Source organism: Anopheles arabiensis, chromosome 2, assembly GCF_016920715.1.
Source record: "Anopheles arabiensis isolate DONGOLA chromosome 2, AaraD3, whole genome shotgun sequence".
Classification (NCBI taxonomy): Eukaryota; Metazoa; Arthropoda; class Insecta; order Diptera; family Culicidae; genus Anopheles; species Anopheles arabiensis.
In genome coordinates this window covers 76270532-76283657 of record NC_053517.1, presented here as the reverse complement: position 1 = coordinate 76283657, position 13126 = coordinate 76270532, and the positions used below count along the sequence as shown (strand labels likewise).

Below are 13126 nucleotides of genomic sequence, written 5' to 3'. Positions count from 1 at the left end.
GCTTTACGAAAAGTTTTTCTTATTTTCCAAACGAAATTAAGCCAGCTCAACATCAATAATGCCTATCGCAGCGAAAGAAGCACCAACGTCGTCGATTGCAAGTATCTGCACGCTTGTTTGCTCACTAAAGTCTTCGAGTGACTGATGTTTGTAGCAGTGAGTGTGTCACGCCGTGCGACGTGTTCAATATTTGCTACAGTATGCATGCTTCTTTTTCGCTCCCAAATCTCATGAATAAATTTCTACCCTAGATGAGATGGTATGCAATCCATCTCGTCAGAACGATTGCAGAGCAGATGCAACCCGTGCCGGACAGGGACAGGATGGCTGAGCAGACACCGGTTGATGCGGGATGCACCGGCTGCGAGGGAACACAGTCTCCATCCCGGGGTGATGAGAGCGACGGAAGTGCTGTGGTTTGCGGTTCCACAGTGCTTCGTGTGCGACCACGGAAGATTGCCCCTGGTTGGGCTGCTGCTGCGACGAATGGGCAACTTCGCAGCAGTATTGCGGAAGGCACTCATTTCCTTCTTGCCGTGCAAATTAAATTAACTACTCAAAGATACAACTCTTGCTCTTGGGCTTCTCTGCCCAAGCCGGCCAGGTTAGTGAATTGTTGCCTTACCCTTTACGTGCCAGGTGCTCGACCGTTGCTGGCGGGTAGCTTCCATCGCATTAGTCAATTTATCACTCATTTCCGATTCTAGTTGGCCGTTCTTACACACCGGTGGATCCTGTCATTTCAGAACCAACAATGTAAATGCAGGGTGGGGTGGGGAGTAATGGTGACTCAACTTGCTCTCTTATCTCATTCGAACTGTTTTCCTTAGTTTTTGCTAAATTTTGCATCGCAATTTGGTGTATTGAAACATTTAGTTTTGCAAACATTTTGATTTAATTGAGAATTAAGAAAAATGTGGAATTTATTCCCGCTGCAGTTTACGCATTTTATTTAGAGTTTCGAAACGATTCAGCTTCAGTGTGATAACACTATAGACTTGATGCATATGATTGCATCTAATGTTCAATTAAGTTCCATCAAATCCGACCATTCAAAATAAAGTATTATTCCAGCAAAATTAAAGCACTCACTATAAAAAAAAACAACGCTCGACTACTAATTTCTTAAAGCTAATTTCTTAAAAACTACGCTACATGCATAAATATGCTTTGCGCCATTAAATAAGTAGATTAAGTTTTGCATCTTATGGTATTAAGCAATATAACCAAAATTACATAGAACAATAAATAGAACAAAAACGTTGATCAGTTTATAAAATATATGATTCCTTTATGTTTAAATTGCACAGCAGAAAAACTGATTACTATAGAAATTTTCCTTTTCATTTGCAATTATGTTTCTTCTGCTTATTTTGATGCTTGATAATATTGAAATTAATGTTGCCTCTTTTGGCGCAAAACTTTGAAAACTTGAGCGTTAATTCAATATGAACGATAACAAATGAACTTATGTTTTCATAAGCCAAGATGTGAAAAAGTCCCAGCTTATAAAGTGATTGATAGCTGAAAGCATCGTCGTAAACATGCTAAACTCATTCTTAATTTATTGATCATCCTTCCGCATGCTTTTCATTATGTCGTTTTTTGCAATACGGTTAGATAACTTTCCTCTATCTGTATACTTTTCTTTCAAGGAGAAGAAAGGAGGTTTTTTATCGACTTAATTTATGATACGCATAGCGTTAATTAAAAGGAACGTCAGTCAGACTCCTTTGTCTTGTTGAGTGATTGAACACAATCAACCGATGAATAGACCGATGTTTTCATGTTATTGTTTCACATAAAATGGGTTTTCATTTTGTTCGACAAGGGTACGAATTTTAAAAAATAATCAAAACACAATATTCCATACCGTTTCCTAAAAAAAATCTATAAAGCCTAAAACAAATAAAAGCGACGATAAAAGACAAAAAAATAATTCTGACGGCTCTATCATAACAAAAAAACAGAAAAACAATCTATGCATCTCCAACACCTACACTACCGATCGCTTTGCGCACTGTGATAAGCATACAGCATCCATTAATTAGTATGGGAAATATCTTCTCCCAACGCTTTGAACATGAGCGAGCAAGAGATCACGGACGAAAGCTTGCGCATTCATCTCGATCAGTGTCATCTGCAGGATCAGTCGCTCTCCTCTCTCGCTTAGTAGAATATAATATCAGCGAAAATATATCCTTCCTTTCTTGAGAGATGAGAGACAGTTTGTTTACTGATAAGAGCTTCCTCTGCATTTGGATACCCTCCTGTTACCCAAACTGAAAATCGCTTCGAAAAAAGCGGCTCAAACGGATTTGCAAGGATCAAAAAGAGAGAAAAACATGCATGCGCCTCCTTCAGCCTCACCTACACTACCGATCGCTTTACGCACTCTGTCAACAATAAGATTTTTTTACTTCTCCCTCTTTCTCAATCTTTAGTATCATGGAGCTATTTAGTAATCCTTTATGTTCTGATATTGTGCACTTGATGGTGCAAAGCGGGTCTCGTGGTACAGTCGTCAACTCGAACGACTTAACAACATGCCCGTCATGGGTTCAAGCCCCGAATGGACCGTGCTGCCATACGTAGGATTGACTATCCTTCTATGGGAGGAATCACTGAAAGCACACAGGCAGGCCTTGACCGACAACAGGCACAGGTACAGGAAGGCCTTGACCGACAACGGTTGTTGAGCCAAAAGAAGAAGAAGAAGATTGTGCACTTAATAACAGTTTTTATGCACTGATGATTTTACATTATAAATAAGCCCAAAAGAGGCAAGAGGCTTATATTGTCGGAAGGAATATCACAGAATCCTCTCTTATTGTAGGACGCAAACGTGAACCACACATTGGTAAACATGAACCGAATGAACAACGAACAATGAACAGTGCACGATGCAATTACCGCAGCAGTGGACAGCTACGGTTTGACAGAACAATCCAGCGGAAAGGAGACACACAATGGATAGATATTTTTCTTTGAAGGACCTGGTGGAACCAGAAAGCCGTTTCTGCTCTAAACTATGTATGCGTTCAAACTCGAATTCAAAAATTGCAATCGCAGTGACTTCGAGTGGAATTACTGCTCTGCTACTGATCGGGGACGTACGCTGCACTTTACATTCAAGCTATCACTTAATCTGGACGCTAACAGTTCCTGTAACATCCGTGTATAGCACAGGTTGAATTGATGCAACAGGCAGCACTGATTGTATGCAACGAGACATTCATGAGCAGCCGCTATGCTCTCGATCGCACCCTGCAGGAAGTTATGGCAAATCGCTGAACGTTTGATGATAAGTTGGTGCTGCTATGTGGCGACTTCCGACAGATACTGCCAATCGTTCCGCGTGGTACCTACGTCCAGTTAGTACAACAATGCATCCGGCGGAGCATGCTCAGGGCAAATTTAGGGTATTGCGTTTGCGGAAAAACATGCGTATGCAGACAGCCCACACTGTTCAAGATGATGAAGAGCGGAAAGAGTTGGCCCAATTTCTACTCCGCATCGGCAAGGGTCATACGACATTCCTGAGTTTCTATAATGCATATGCTAAGATACCACGTGACTTAATATTACCTGGAAATCTGATCCGAGAGGTTAAGTAAATTTAGCGCAAACCGTGTGAATTACGATGAGTAAATTATTTATTCCTATATGCACTATACAGAATTTACTTCATAGAATATTAAAGAAAAGAAAATTAAGAAATCAAAACTCTATAAAATACTTTTCCCTTTTTTGTTTACCAGTGGATTTGACGTATGGATCCATGTTTGTAGTTCCATGAATATTTCCAAGTTATTCTCATAGGCTCATCTAAATTTGAAAGGGCTACCTATGGATATGCGCTGCCCTTGAATAGAAAAATACTAAGTAAACCGTGACAATTCAAATTCAAACGGTTAGTGACGTAAAATCTTAATCCAATCGAAAACAAAACACAGCTACGTAAAGCTTAACATGTTTATAGCCGATCATGAGAATGGTTGAGTCAAATATTCAGCCAGTTTCTCAAACTAGATCGATTTCGGGAACGTTCGTAGCGATTGTCAAAATGACATAAAATGGTGGATTCCTTGGATGTTTTTTGAACATTTTGCCATATTGTTCGCATAGCTGAGTAGGGTACTTATAACAAAAATAAAGCAACCGTTGTATCTAGGCAATTGCAACTATCGTTCATATTCGATCGAGTTTGGGAAAGTGGCTGATTGAGTGGCTGATGCAATAAGTGGTGTAAAGATTGATTTGATGCGGAATCTTAACATCGATGAGAATCCATAAAAATGGTATAATTTGCTTAAGGTTAAAAAATTTAAATAATGTATATGCTTTTTTTGTAAAAGTAAAGTACAAAAAAAACAGTTAATGCAGTAAAAAATACAGTAAAAAACAATTAAAGGAGGGAGGATGTAATCTGTTATGTAATGTTTGAGTTTAGTCTCTTTGATCTGTATATATTGGTACAAAGCATTGAATTAAGCGTAACGTAATTGATGGATGAAGCCTCATGGCTAACAAAACAGGTTTTCCAGTTTCACCAACGTTTAATTTTGGTTCAAATGTTCGGAACTCTATTCCAGTTACAAAAGAGCAGATAATAAGGCGCACACCGTACATTAAAGCATTATTCATTTTCCTCTCTAGTCATGGTACGGCAATATTTGGTACGTTTCGTGCGATTGGCATAATAACATCAAATCTTCCGATTGTGTGCCGATTGTACATCCGATCAAACGTTCCGCTTTTTCTGGTTCGCAATGGCGGACTCGCCGATACAGCCACTGCCGTACGAAGCATAAGTTTTGTGCAGCTTAGTGGAAGATACGCGTGCTGTGGTGGTGGAGCTTCAATAGAAAATAAGTTTACTGCCCAGCGTCTCTCATCGTCTCCCGTGCGATACCTCGGGAGCGTCCTTTTTCAGAGATTGAACTGGCGTAGGAGTGTGAGGTAGAAAAAAGTTACAAGCACGTACCTTGCGACCAGAACACACTAATCAACGTACCATAGAACGGTGGCCTTCGTTCAGTGTTCTCGCTGCTACTTGCTGCTTTCAGCTCGCAATACTGCGGACTAGCGTTGAACCAGGTAATACAGCTCTCTGTATGTATCGTGCAAAAGATCGTATTTTTTATAGCAACGTATAACTTTTGTAATCAAGTGAAAGCCAAACTCAAGAACCGGATATCAATTCTGCTGAACTTTTAAAGATTACTTTAAAATTAAAAGATTGCGTTTTGTTGGTAGAAACAGTGCACAGCGAACTAGTAAGTAGTTTAGTAAGCGCTCAAGCTTCTCGAATTGGAACACCGTCTCCCTAAAACAGAACAGCTCTTGCCCAACTCACTGCACTCACTGACAACGTTTCTGTTGTGGACACTTTCAACTGTGCTTCAAGCTAATCGTTAAGCACTGTCACGGGGCAAAGTCAAAGCTTTTAGCAATATGCAGGCAGGAAAAAGCATTAAAAATTACTCTCCCATTAACAGATCCAAATGCTGTTTCAAAAGCTCGTCAAAAAATGGCCCGTTCCGTGAAAAATAGCGCACAAAATCAAACGGAAACCATTGCGCTGCGATGGTTCACACGAACCGAGCATTACTTTAAAACTTCCCACCGGGCAACACCGAACCACCTGTTGGAGGGAAACTTTACCGGGAAGCAGCAAATTTATAGCCCCGATCTCGAACTCGACTAATGGTACAACTTTTCTCCCGTGCGGTCGACCCGCAGCGATTGCAACGAAAACTTACTGAACCGGAGCCAGAGTCGCCCGATTTCCCGACCCATTACGCACCACGTTCGTAAATGCCGGGATCGGGGGGCGGTTTGGCGTCGTGAAAATCATCTACCGAAGTTAGCAGGCAACAGCTTGGGTCGTCCGCCCGCCGTCTGCCCCAACAGACGTGGGTGGGACGTGTGCTTCACGTGAACGATATCCCTAACCGAACATGAAAGCAAAGGCAACGGAGCATTCGTCCCCCGGTGGCATCGGCATTGCGGAGCTCGCTTTTCTAGTTTTTCGTTTTAGGTTAAAAGCATTTCCTTTTTCTACGATTCTTCTTCATCTAATCTAAATCATCTCTTCGTGCCCTCGGAGATGCTCACTCGATGGGCCTGCAGCCTCCAATTTACCGTCGACCTCGGGTACTGCTGCTGCTAGGGTCGATATCACACGTCCACAGCGTTAACGTCCCGGGCCATCAACACTACGGGCACGATGGGCAACACTGTCATATCACAGGCGCTACGATCAGCCTGTGGATTCTTTATCGGCCAGATGCCAGTGTGCGTAGGTCCAAAAGCCGGCCCCCAATCCCTGGAGCGGCGGGATCTGCAATTCGGTACCCACCGTAGCGTGGAGTGAGTTTTACGACGCCTGAAGGGTGATGAAAAATCGAATCTCCCAAAGCTCCCGAGTCTGGAGTCTAGGGGGAGCCCCCACTTGGGAGGTAATGCGAGGCCGTAGACATGGAGGTGGGAATAGACGAAAACTCATTTCGATTCGTTCCGTAAGCTTCACTTCAATTCCGTGCCGCTTCCGCCATTTGAATCAAGAAGTGGAACATATTCCAGTGTACACTCTCTCACACACACAAGCGCCAGCTCGGTCTCTTCAGGCAGTCTGATTGTAAGTACACAGTGACGGTCAGAGATGTAGGACCATCATAGATTGTATCAATTGTTAGACAAACTGTGAGCACCTTGCTGAAGGTTTCTCTAGGCGTTTCGGCATTATATATTCTGAATCGATAATTATGCATAATGTCTCCAAGTATTGCAAACAATTGAAGTTAAAAGATTGCTTTAATATTGATGTTGCAACTAGATTACAACTACACTTTTAACAGTTAAATATTGACTTTCTTTGGAGATTAGACAAGAGTACATAGCTTAAATAACAACATGAGGCCTTCTTCTAATGGCCTTAACCACATGATACTGTAAAAGTTTCTTCAACATCACCTTTTAGAAGTTTGCATTCGCCTGGACGTTTAGTTTTGGTACATAGAGATTGGATTAAGTTGCGTTGGTTAAGTAGAAGATCACACAAAAATTCCATCAAAAAATTTAATAATAGAAGAACAATAGAAGAATAAAAAAACATGTGAATTTTCCATTTCAAACTGCATCTTAACAAATATTCCTTTGTCAATTACACCGTAGCGTCTTTTTCAATAGAGCATTAAAGCATTTCTTTCTAAAACCATTGAAGTGTTTAAAGCCAACACACATTTATACTTTCATGTTAGAATTAACTCGATAGAACTAAGTTCCTTTGCCAACGAGTTCATTCAGCTGCCTCTATTTATAAAGCAAATGTATTCAAAAGGATATTGCTGAAGATCGCCAATTACCCGCCTATTACATTTACGCCAATTCAGATCAGTTTAAATTTGTAGATCAAACTGAATTTACATCACAATGAAAACTTTTACTTTATTCGACAGCTCGATATGATGAATACAACGTTTTGAAAAGAGGATAACTAGGTTCAAGAATTACCCTAGGTCGTCAACTGAGTTTTTTAAGCGTACCTTATTAGAACTCTTATTAAAAACAAATATTAAGACAATATTTGAAAATTTTAAACCGTCAAAACTGGCAACCCACGTAGCAATATAACGATTAATATAGTAAACTGTCTCACACAGCCCAAATATGAAGAACACCTAAACACAACGCAGCAACAAATCAATAACAGGCAGAAAACAATTCCCATCCACGCGTGGTATAGATTTCGATGTTTACTTCCTTTCTGCCGCTGCCATTAGCTGGCTGGTGTTGCGATCATTACCTTTTCCATTTGTTTTGAAGTTGTTTTTGTTGTTTTGTTGTTTCTGTTCGTTCTTCCTTATCGAAAAGCGCCCGGTCAGCAGCCGAATCCAATACCGATATTGCAAAGCTCTGTTGCATGGGAGGCCCACCTTGGGTCCGTAAAAGTTGTTGGCCCATTAAAACTGGATTACGACGGATTTTGAGAGGGATCCGGCCGGAACGAAAATAAATAGTAAAAAAAAAAGAAACAGCTTCCAAACGAACCGTCCCTGCTGCATCACACTGCTAGCCCTTTTTAGTCTTTGCCCACCGCCACTGTGCTTTTGCACGTGCCGGGGCAATGGGCGCTCGTTGCCGAACCCTAGCCAAGCCAGTCAACCGTCCCCAAAACGAACGGCAAAATCAACTGATCTAGCCGAGCATTAGCGAAGGACACGACATATCGGGAAAGGGAATCTATCGCCTACCAAAGACGGCCAGCGTCGCAACCGGAACGGCACCGGAAAGGAACGGGAGAAATGGAACGGGAGAATCGAGAAAGTACCCAAGTAAATGGAGAAGTCAATCAGAAAATTGCCACTCACCTTTTGCAGTTGCCCGCTGCGTGTTCCTGCGAGCCGAGGGCGGGATGCAGGCCAACGTCGAATGGGTCTCTCCGTGCGAGTGGTGGGGGGGAAAAAGTTGCACCCAGGAAATCACACGGCTCTTTGCATCCTTTGAGCGTTGGCGAAGAGCACGGCCACCGTCTTAAAAATGGTGAGGCGAACGAGAGATGCGCTGACCGACAAAAGTCGGTTCCGGTCCAATGTCGGTGATGGTAATGTTAAAGGTATCTACTCACTCGAAATCCACTCGGACTGCGGGGTCTTAGGTGAAAGGATTCTCCGCACGGGTCGTCACACCGGTCAGCGCGTCTAATGAATGCAAGCCCAGGTGTTCGGGATGTGCGGCGAAACGGGAAGGACAACGAACAGGAAAAAAAAACAAACAAGAGCATTGAAGGTAGAGAGGCAAAGGAGAAAACCAAACACTCGCTTTTTTCTGCGAATGGCAATGCTCCACGGTGTAAACGAGTGCAGAAAACGAGAGCAAGGTCAGTTACAACCCAGGCGCCCAGGCGAAGAACGGAGTTTGATCTTTCGCCAGGTTGCCCCCGTCCACTATCAAGGAAATGCATCTTTCTTCGTTCCCTCTGCTCTGAAGCCTTTTCTGAGTGGGAGTTAGAGACGTCGAAGAAAATCGACGCAAGCCACGAGGCGGAAAAATGAACTGAAAAATTGCTTTCGCCTCGAAAACGATCTGTAATGGACGCCGCAGGTGAAGAAACGAGCAGGGAGAAAATAGCCGCTAAGGTATCTCTATAAACTGCATAATCACACTCCCACACACACACACGCACAGAAAACACATTCACGCAAATATATACACGCACGTACACGGCACACAAACATACACGCACAAACACACGAAAGCTGCCATTTCCTTCGCCAGCGTCACTTCTGCAAAAACCCACGCGGGCAGCACACACTTGCCCGCTTCGCTGGCGGCACTTTCTTTGCACTATTTATACTTGGGCTGCTGGTTCTTTCTCCACTTCTCTCGGCTGGCCTTGGCAAAGAAAGAGGGGGGGGAAGGGAAGGGACCGACTGGCGATGGCGGAGCGGGACGCTGCCAACGGCAAACAGTTCACCTTATGTATATTTTAAAACACGCTCAACACTCTCTCCCTCGCTATCAACACGGCGCTGCGTTCGTCTCTGCAACAGTTCTGCGTCCCTACCCGGTTTTATCCGGCTCACCTGGAGCAGCAGGAAAGCAAAAAAAAAGAAAATAAAGGGGGACCTGGTGGATCGGGAACCCCACCAGCAGCTTGTGGAAATCGCACCGCGCCTTGTCTCTTAAGCCCTAGCAGCAGCAACAAGCATGTCCCCAGCTCAGCCCGCGGTACCTTATTTGCACCGCATGCTGCATTTTTCTTTTATGCAACCGCTCGCTTCAATCACCTTCACTCCCCCCCCCCTTATTTTTTCTTGTTCAGAATTGTGGGGCTGGCTGAATGCTGTGGGAGTTTTTTTTTGTTGTTGTTCGCCTGACTCCTATCTTCATCTTGCTGTTGCTGTTGTTTGCTGCTGAAGCACTGCCTACGTCGTGACGGGTAGACGGCGCAAGGAATTGAATCTGCACGACCATCAACATCATCATCACGTCGTCGGCATCATAATTTATCATCTCTCTTACTCTTTATTATCCTTCAAACTCTCTCTTTCTCTCTCGCACACACTTTCCATCTCAACAAAATGCACGCGCATCTGTTCGCTTGCAGGTTTAGTACCCAGCATCCTCTATTATAGTTTTCATGGGGGAGAAAACAGTGCACAGGGACTCGGTAACGCGGAGGTGCACGATGGTTTCATTCAATTTTAACCAAAACGCGCCAAAACGATTATTCACACAGAGAGCACACACACACACACACACATTACGAACGGCAAAGCAATACATTGTCGGGGATTTACGAGCGCACCACCGGATACGTCCCAGTAGCTGTGGACTTTTTCGTTTGTATCGCGCTGCAACTTTCGGGGTAAATTAACATTCCAGCACGCCAACTAGCGCACAAACGGCCGCAGAACAAATGGCAACATGGTCGCATCAGAAGCCAGTATGTGTGTGTGCGAGACGTGTGTGTGTGCGCCTGCTTTATGCTACACTTCTGAATGAAGACTTCTGAAGACTGAATTCCCTGAAGAGCTGAACTGCAATGGTGTACACAGAAGTGTATTTCTCGGGTTGCATTTCTTAGTTTTCCTCTCTCTTTTTTTTGCTAAATCCTTAACCAACCAATTCCAATCTGGGCCCTTCGTTTTGCGCCAACACTCACAAACACACACACACACACGAAGCGCACGCAACCAAACTTCATTACCGAAGCCACATGGCTTCCCGCGGTCCTGGAGGGATTTGATTCCTTCACCATTTCACTGCCCGCAATAGCACCTAAACCCACTCAAACCCGCGCGTCCCAGCATGCGGCAGTCGGGCAGGAAGCTGAGAATCTAACCACCGGGCAGCACCTACCAAAAACCGATCCGCAGGCAAACGCGTCCGGGCTACCCCGGTTAGGACGTTGCAGTAATTGACGTGGGGTGGCCGGTTGGTAGCGGTCGGTAACGGGCTCGACGAGTGCCGCGTCCCCAGGCTCGCGAAACCAGCGGGCTACATGTGACCAGATGTGCGTCTGGCGGTGCTGGCTTCTGCTGGTGCGTTCGCCACTTGCACAAAGGGGGGGATGGGCAGCTGTTGGTATCGCGCGGAGCACAGAGCAGGGACGAACTTTGTGACGAACCGGAGCAGCGATTGGGTCAGCGCGGAATGAACCGATTCAACAAACTGTTGCCCTGGGCAAGTGTGTGGCTGCTTCCATCGCACGGCACGGCACGACACGACACGGCTCGTTCGGTTCGTTCGTACGAGCCAGGCGGCGCTTCGCAACGTGCACGTTCGCGGACATGCGCAACTGGTAGGTCGCAGCTGGTGCACGGTCGCGCACGTTCGGGTTTTCTGGTCACCGAGCCGAGGGTTTCGGTGCTGGAGCGTAACTGTCGACAGTGTTGCCGTCCGTGCCGTGTGGCGTTCGCTCGTAGCCGCGCGGGATAGCTGTGATACGGTTCTGCAGTACACGGCGGGTCGCGCTACGCTGTGCCGAGCGTTCCGCAGCAACCCGGAGACCGGAATCCGGATCCCGGAGCCGTTTTGCATGTTTTGCTATTTCATGGGGTGCCCCGGCTCATGGGGTGGATTAAGCGAAGCGTTCCAATAGGGAGGGAGAGGTTGAGCAGGATCGGTGCACGGTGCTGAAGGAAGCTGAAGCTGTCGGTTCCGACGAATTTCACACCACGCTCAAGAAGGGGACCGCAACACCGGGAGACCGGGGAAAAAGGGATGGAAAGCAGGAAAATCCGGAACTTCCTCCGCGTTGTCGCTCCGAAAATCATCTGCTTGATAAAATCCTTCTTCTTCTTCCTTCCGATAGCGCGCCCCGTCGCGCCGTTCTTTGTTTGCCCAATGCTTGCGCACACCGTTTGGGGGCCAAATACTCGCCCCCCTTCCCCTGCCCGCCTGCTGATAACGGGAATTTGTGGGCGCTTGCACGTATGTGTGCATGTGTTTGTGTGTGACCTTCGTGCCTGACGGGGGAACGAGCGGCGAAAAATTGACTTGGCTTGGGAATGTTAAATGAAACACACACACCCACACAAAACAACAACAACAAAAAACTAATACACAAACACACATGCAAAAAACAGGGAGATTTGAAACATCGATTAAAAGATTGCGCCACGCTGGGAAAAGGAGTGCGGTAAGGGCTGTATAGGGAGGTTAGCACATCATTTGGAATTCAAAACAAAAGCACCTAGGAAAGGCAAACAAACAACCCAATCCAATGGCAAGCGAACGGTGGCAAACAATCGATCCCGGCCGGGCGTAACCGAGGGAAAAACCTCGCGTGGCGGCAGGGCGGAAAGGGAACCACGCGGCCCTTTAGCACACTCCCGCGGGAGGAGTTTATCACTCATCCCGGGGTCCCGGGCGCGCGCAATCAGGAAATCGGTGGAGCGTTTTGGTTTTGGAATCAGTTTGTTTAACAGTCGCAAATGATAATCTCGAACGATACTTTAAACTGTTAACTGCTCTACTGCTCGTGCTTGATTGATTCTAGGTCACCGAAGGTCGACTTTTAAGGGGCATAAAAACCCCATCTAACCGCCTTATGTAACTATTTACAATTTCCAAGAGAAAGAGAAAAAGTCCTCGAAAAGGAAAGCCAGACTCGGCGAAAGGCGAATATTTGATCAGATTATGAAACTAGTCTCGGAGTGTGCGATAGGTCCTAAGCAAACAGTGACTCGGCAAGGGGCACCTTTGGGCGCGTGGGAGCATTCGTAGCTGCAATAACAGTCATGGCAAAGCTTTGGTTTCCGTTCAAACGATTTCTCGGCGGACAAAAGTGCCGCGCAGGACGTTGCTCGCTTCTGCTCGTCGTGGGTGAACGTTTCGTAAAAGCTGCAAATATACTTTTTCCAGAATGGCAAGCAAGGGAAATGAATTCATTCAATGATTTCGATGGATGGGCTGTGTGGGTGTGTGTGTGTGTGTGCGAAAATATGGGGGAAATCATAAATAATTTTAATATCGGCATTCCAACACGCTAATAGTCAATATCCGATTCGAATCGATCGTCTACCTTTATCGCAAAGGCCGACGACGCTACTGGGTGTGATATTTTGTTACGCGTTATGACAATCGAATCGATAGCCGTTATCGTGCACTTCCA

General features: G+C 45.3%; 1 protein-coding gene across 5 annotated transcripts in view; it reads right to left on the bottom strand.

Annotated features, from left to right (window-relative positions):
• Nucleotides 1-11195, bottom strand: part of LOC120908744 (potassium voltage-gated channel subfamily H member 8) — a 47559-nt gene extending 36364 nt beyond the window's left edge. For 3 of the 5 annotated variants that reach the window (XM_040320065.1, XM_040320068.1, XM_040320069.1), the window contains exons 1-2: nucleotides 10870-11195; nucleotides 8376-8705 (exon numbers count right to left, since the gene is read on the bottom strand). The gene's annotated coding sequence lies outside the window, so the exon portion shown is untranslated. Of the gene's footprint in view, nucleotides 1-8375; nucleotides 9695-10869 lie in introns of those variants that run through there. The other 2 variants (XM_040320067.1, XM_040320066.1) reach the window with 2 other exon arrangements.
• Between the last annotated feature and the right edge of the window lie 1931 nt (nucleotides 11196-13126).